Here is a 6,000-nt window from a genome sequence, read left to right on the forward strand (position 1 = left end):
CTCTGCCAAGGTCCTACTTGTGTGTAGGACGACTCCGAATAGTGCCGAGGGCCTTCTGGCAGTTCCCTTATTGCGAGAAGCGAAGTTCCAGGGAACCAGGCAGAGGGCCTTCCCGCCCTGTGGAACGCCCTCCCATCAGATGTCAAAGAAATAAACAACTATCTGATGTTTAGAAGACATCTGAAGGCAGCCATTTAGGGAAGTTTTTAAATGACTGATGTTTTAATGTATTTTTAATCTTTTGTTGGAAGCCATCCAGAGTGGCTGGGGAAACTCAGCCAGATGGGCGGGGTATGTATAAATAAATAAATATTACATCATGAAAGGCTGCTTTAATGTATTGCAAAATTAGCCCAGGCAAAGTCTGATCCTGCGCTAGCTGTGACATTTGAGAAAGCAGCCAAAGTAACTGGGGATCCAAGAAGATACTGTATTTAATTTCCTGCCATTGCTGTCTGCTTTTCGGAATGGAGGAACCTTTCCAAAGGCTTCAACAGTGGAGATGGGACATTGTCCTCCACTGCACCTGATGTAGGGCATGCCACTCCATGTAGTTCTGCCCTCCAACATCTTTCCCATCCACCCTGCAGCGATTGTCGCATGTGATGTCTGCCTCAATCTGCCTAATCCGTCTGAAATGTCACACCCCCATGAAAGAACTGGTCACATCTTTTCTTTCAATTCTTTCTTCCTCTTTTAAAAATAGTACTGCTTTCTCAGTGTGGGAAATGCAACCAGCCAGCCAGCAAATAATTTATTTTTCTGGTAAAGCTTCATTTTCGGAAATGCCAGTGTGTGGGGAGGTGAATCAGGGGTGGCCTGGCTGCATTTCAGTGTTTTGCACAAGTGCTGTCGTTGCACGCGGGGAAAAGCACACCATAGCTGGAGACTTTTTAACAAAACCAGTCGATGAAATTGCAAAATTGCTTGATAATATTTGCATATATGGGTATGCCTATATTGCATTCATTTACAGTTCCCAGTCCCCTGAGCAGGGCAACGTTTCAGAAGCAGAGCTATCTGGGTCAGACTTCCTGAACAATGAAGACTTTTGGTGTCTTTGCAATATTGGATTTATTAAAAAACACACAAGTAGAGCATAGCACCGGTGGAAGCAAGTAGCACAAATACTCCTAGGAAGCCGCAGGCCTGTTTTTTTCGGGGCATACTCAGACTTCCTTTTGTGCCACATTTCTAGGCACTCTTTAAAGCTGTGGTTCCAAGCGCTTTAATTTTTGTCCCAGGGCTTTCCCCATGAAAACCCGCAATCCACAGAAAACCCCAATTGCTGTTTGTTTGGATTTAGAATTAAAAAGCAGGGTCTTTTTAAGGGAAAGTGGTGGCATCGGGGGCAGGGGGGAACCCAGGGTGGATGAGCCCTCACATCATGTCTACAGAGAGAGAAATGCATGTACGGGAAAGAGCTTTCAGAGTAGATCACTGTTAGCTCTCAGTTCTCTTTCTCCCCCCCCCCCCTTTACAAAAACTGCAGTTTCTTTCACATAAAAACTTTAAGATTTACTCTTGCACGGACTGGAGGATGTCCTCTTCCCTTCAGGAATGTTCTGGGTACATCTCTTTTATTTATTTATTTTTTTTGTAAATTAAATTTTACAATTTTTTTGTTCATCACAATAACATTGTCTCAACAAAAAAGAAAAATGCAATTCCCAAGTCCCCCCTCCCTCTCCCCACAGCTTCCCTCAACTCCCTCTTCTGGTTCATTACATATTAATTTATCCTGCCTGTTTTATTATCTCTCAATAAAGCTTTCTTAAGTTTGAATATTATTCTGATCTTGTCATTTTTATATTGTAATTGTTCCTTGTTTTATTAGTTGTAAGTGTTTAGTCAAACCCTGCTAGTGACTCCACTTCTTTGGAATATTCTGTAAGTACAACATAAATGGTTCCCAGTCTTTTTTTAAAAGTCTCTGTCGTCTTTGTCTCTAATTTTTTCCTGTTAATTTCACCATTTCTACGTAGTCCACCAGTTTTTCTTGTCGTTCTCTTTGATCTGGGTACATCTCCTAAAAATTAGCTCCCATGGACAAACCACTAACCACCACTAACTGAGTCTGAGTAATTTTTCAGTGAAGGATGTAGTTGGCATGTCTTGGCCAGCATTAATAGAATCATAGAATTGTAGTGTTGGACGGAACCACAAGAATCATCGAGTCCAACCCTCTGCAATGCAGGAATCTTTTGCGCAATCTGGAGCTCAAACCCATGACCCTAAGATTAAGAATCTTATGCTCTACCACCTGAGTTATCCCAGACATTCACAATCTTTTTTCTGATGGTTCTCTCTTAGCTATTCTGCAGCCTTTACCTCCTCCTTTTTGGTCAATACTTTACTATTAAAGTATGTTGAAGCAATAAAATGCCACAGCTGTCTCCCAGGAAGATGCCTTTCCATTTAATACATCCAACCTCATATTTATAGTCTCTTTGAACTTGTCAGTTTGGAATTGATTCCCATTGATTAAACTGCCACCAGACCCTGCTCATTCCTGTGCTAACTCTGCAGTCTCATTGCTTTTCTCTTCCTTGGCCACTTGCACAAATTTATAATTATACAGGCATTGGTGGTGGATTTATTCCAGAATAAAGGAAGTCATCTGCATAATGGGCATCGTTTTGTGTACATGGTTCTTTTCACAAAAAAGTAAGAACTTTAATGCAAGGAGTGCCTTTCATATTAAACTTATTATGGCTTCATTGAATTCAGAACACAGCAGACTGATTATTTAGCTGGAGAAGTCTGAAGTCTTTTAGCAGGAGCCTTGTTTTAACAAATTACAATGAAAAGAGACTTTTCGTTGGACGTGTGTGTCACACAGCTAGTTGCCGCAAACGGAGACTGATGATAAATTCCCGAAAACATATAGGTAAAAAGAATGTGACCATTGATTCTTTTAAATGGAAATATGCAGAAGTTTGTCAATTTCAGTCACTGTGGGATACTTCCTTTTTTTGCTCTAAAACGGGAAGCAGTTATTAATCTGTAGAAAAGAAAGATGGGCTACAAGCCTCTAAAGTCATGGAACAAATTGCTGCAGAAGCAGACAGTCTGTCTATTCGAATCCATGGGATATTTTTCAAAGGATGTTAATCCACAGAAAATTGGAATGCCCCCTCCCCCAAACAGCAACTTCACCTTTTAAAATAAAAGTTAGAATCATATTGATTTATAATCCTATGTAAACCAATCCGGGAGCCTTTGTGGCTGAAGGTTGGGGGTACAAATGCTCTAAATAAATGAAATAATAGCCCATATTTAGGAACCAATATGAAATATCAAAGCTAGTTAACAAACAACCATTAATCCAGTGCTGTAGACCTAATGGTACATTGGTTTATTATTTTTTCTAAATAGCAGTGCCTCACGAAACTGGCACAAACTGCTTTTGACACTGAAGTGAGTTTCAAGGCCAAACTAAATGTGACGATTCCCTGTCCTTAGCTCTTGTGTAACTCCCCCCGCCTCAAAAAAAGGGTTGCTGAAAGGAAACCTGAGATAGATTGGGATTATTTGTTTATCCACACTCAACCTTTCCTCCACGCTTCCCAGGCACGGCCTGCATTTTAAAGCTCCATATCCAAGTTCCAAAATAATTATTTCATTTTTCTTTTGCTCTGGATCCTTCCCTGCAAAAACCTGCACTATAAAAAGCTGAATCAGAGCAAATGGCAATCTGTGGGAAACCTGAATAGCTGTTTGTTGCACTTCAGCTCCGGGACAAAAAAGAAAAAGAAAGCAGTGTTAAGACATGAAGCTTTTAAGCGTAGACTTGTGCCTGGAAAGAGCAGACCAGAAGGTAAGTGTGAATAAGTCCTATAAAGAGAGGCGAGCTTAACTCTTTGTGTTGTGGTCTGGAGCTGAATTGGATATCTGTTTTTGCTTGGCATCAAAGGGAGGTTTCCTTCTCTTGAGAATAGTGTCATGTCCCCTTTCAGTGTCTTGTCCCCTTTCACTAGGGACACCTGCCTCTTTTCTTGTCTGTGAAACACACATACAAGTGGATCCAAAGATGTTCAAGACTAGGTAAAGGTAAAGGTACCCCTGACCATTAGGTCCAGTCGCGGACGACTCTGGGGTTGTGGCGCTCATCTCGCTCTATAGGTCGAGGGAGCCACCGTTTGTCCACAGACAGCTTCTGAGTCATGTGGCCAGCATGATTAAGCCACTTCTGGCGAACCAGAGCAGCACACGGAAACGCCATTTACCTTCCCGCCAGAGTGGCACCTTTTTATCTACTTGCACTTGATGTGCTTTCAAACTGCTAGGTGGGCAGGAGCTGGGACCGAGCAACAGGAGCTCACCCCGTCACGGGGATTCGAACCGCCGACCTATCAATCAGCAAGCCCTAGGCTCTGTGGTCTAGAGAGATGCAAAGAAACACCAGCAGCTCCCACAATCAAATGCACTTTTACAATGTGATGGGTCAGCTATCTGTAGATACAAGATAACAAGCTGTTCTCTTTGCAACTTAACTTTCCATAACCATAAAATATAAAGTTCTTAGAATCCCTAATCAAAAACATTACATCTGCCAGAAACTTTGTGCCACTATCAGCCTTTGTTGATGTGGCCAGCCAAATGAGAAACTGTACAATGGCCAGGGGTGGCGCAGAAATCTGTCGGAAGTGGAATTTGCTGCTGCTTGCTATTTTGTCCTGGATCCAGAACGGGAATAAAGCCAGAGAATACAACCAACGTCAGTCCAGCAAATATGATCAGTGTTTGCTCATCATGCCCTTTGTTGTTATTATTTAAATAGCCCACAGTCAATAAATCAGAGGATTACATACTGTAGTCCTTGCAGTGGTTCACAAGCTTCATTACGGTGGTAGAATCATAGAATTGTAGAGTTGGAAGGGACCCTGAGGGTCATCTAGTCCAACCCCCTGCAATGCGTGAATCTCAACTAAAGCATCCCTGACAGATGGCCACCCGGCTTCTGCTTAAAAGCCACCATGGAAGGAAAGACCACCACCTACCGAAGGAGCCTGTTCCACTATCGAACAGCTCTTACTGTCAGAAAGTCATCCCTAATGCTTAGTCGGAACCTCGTTTCTTGTAACTTGAATCCATTGGTTTGGGTCCTACCCTCCTGAGCAGGAGAAAACAAGCTTGCTGCCTTCTCCTTGTGACAGCTCTTAAGGTATTTGAAGACAGATATCCTATCTCCTCTCAGTCTCCTCTTTTCCAGGCTAAACATGTCAACCTCCTTCAAATGCTCCTCATAAGGCTTGGTCCCCCTCCTTTGCACACATTCCAGCTTGTCAACATCCTTCTTAAAACGAGGCACCCAGAACTGGACAGGTGGGGTTTGTTTAAAACAGGCATCCCCAAACTTCGGCCCTCCAGATGTTTTGGACTACAATTCCCATCTTCCCTGACCACTGGTCCTGTTAGCTAGGGATCATGGGAGTTGTAGGCCAAAACATCTGGAGGGCCGCAGCTTGGGGATGCCTGGTTTAAAACAACATAGAGTGAGACTTACTATTACTATTGCTACTTCTATTATTAATAGAGTGGGACTATTGCTATTATTTCTATATAGAAATACTATACTATACGACTGTTGAAGCAGCCTAGAATAGCATTGGCTTTTTCTGCTGCTGCATGATATTGTTGACTCAGGTTAAACTTGTGGTCTCCAGTCCACAGGGACCTCACCTGTTCTCCAATAATTCTCAAAGATTATAGGCAAAGGCTCTGAGATTACAGCTCCCTTTAGTACCCTTGGGTCAATCTCATCAGGTTTCGGAGATTTTAATTCATTTAACGTACCACCCCATTCCCTATTTTGGGCTTCAACAAGTCTCTGGATTTGTGGTTGAAGATAGGAGATGGCCCATCTATCACATTAAATACTTATACTGATCTTTAATGTATTTTTATTGCTTCCTTTGTTGTATTGTATTCTATTTTATTGCATTACGATTTGAATTCTATGGAATACTATATATAAGGAATAAAAGTAGCAATAAA

Source organism: Zootoca vivipara, chromosome 5 (genome assembly GCF_963506605.1).
Source record: "Zootoca vivipara chromosome 5, rZooViv1.1, whole genome shotgun sequence".
NCBI lineage: Eukaryota > Metazoa > Chordata > Lepidosauria > Squamata > Lacertidae > Zootoca > Zootoca vivipara.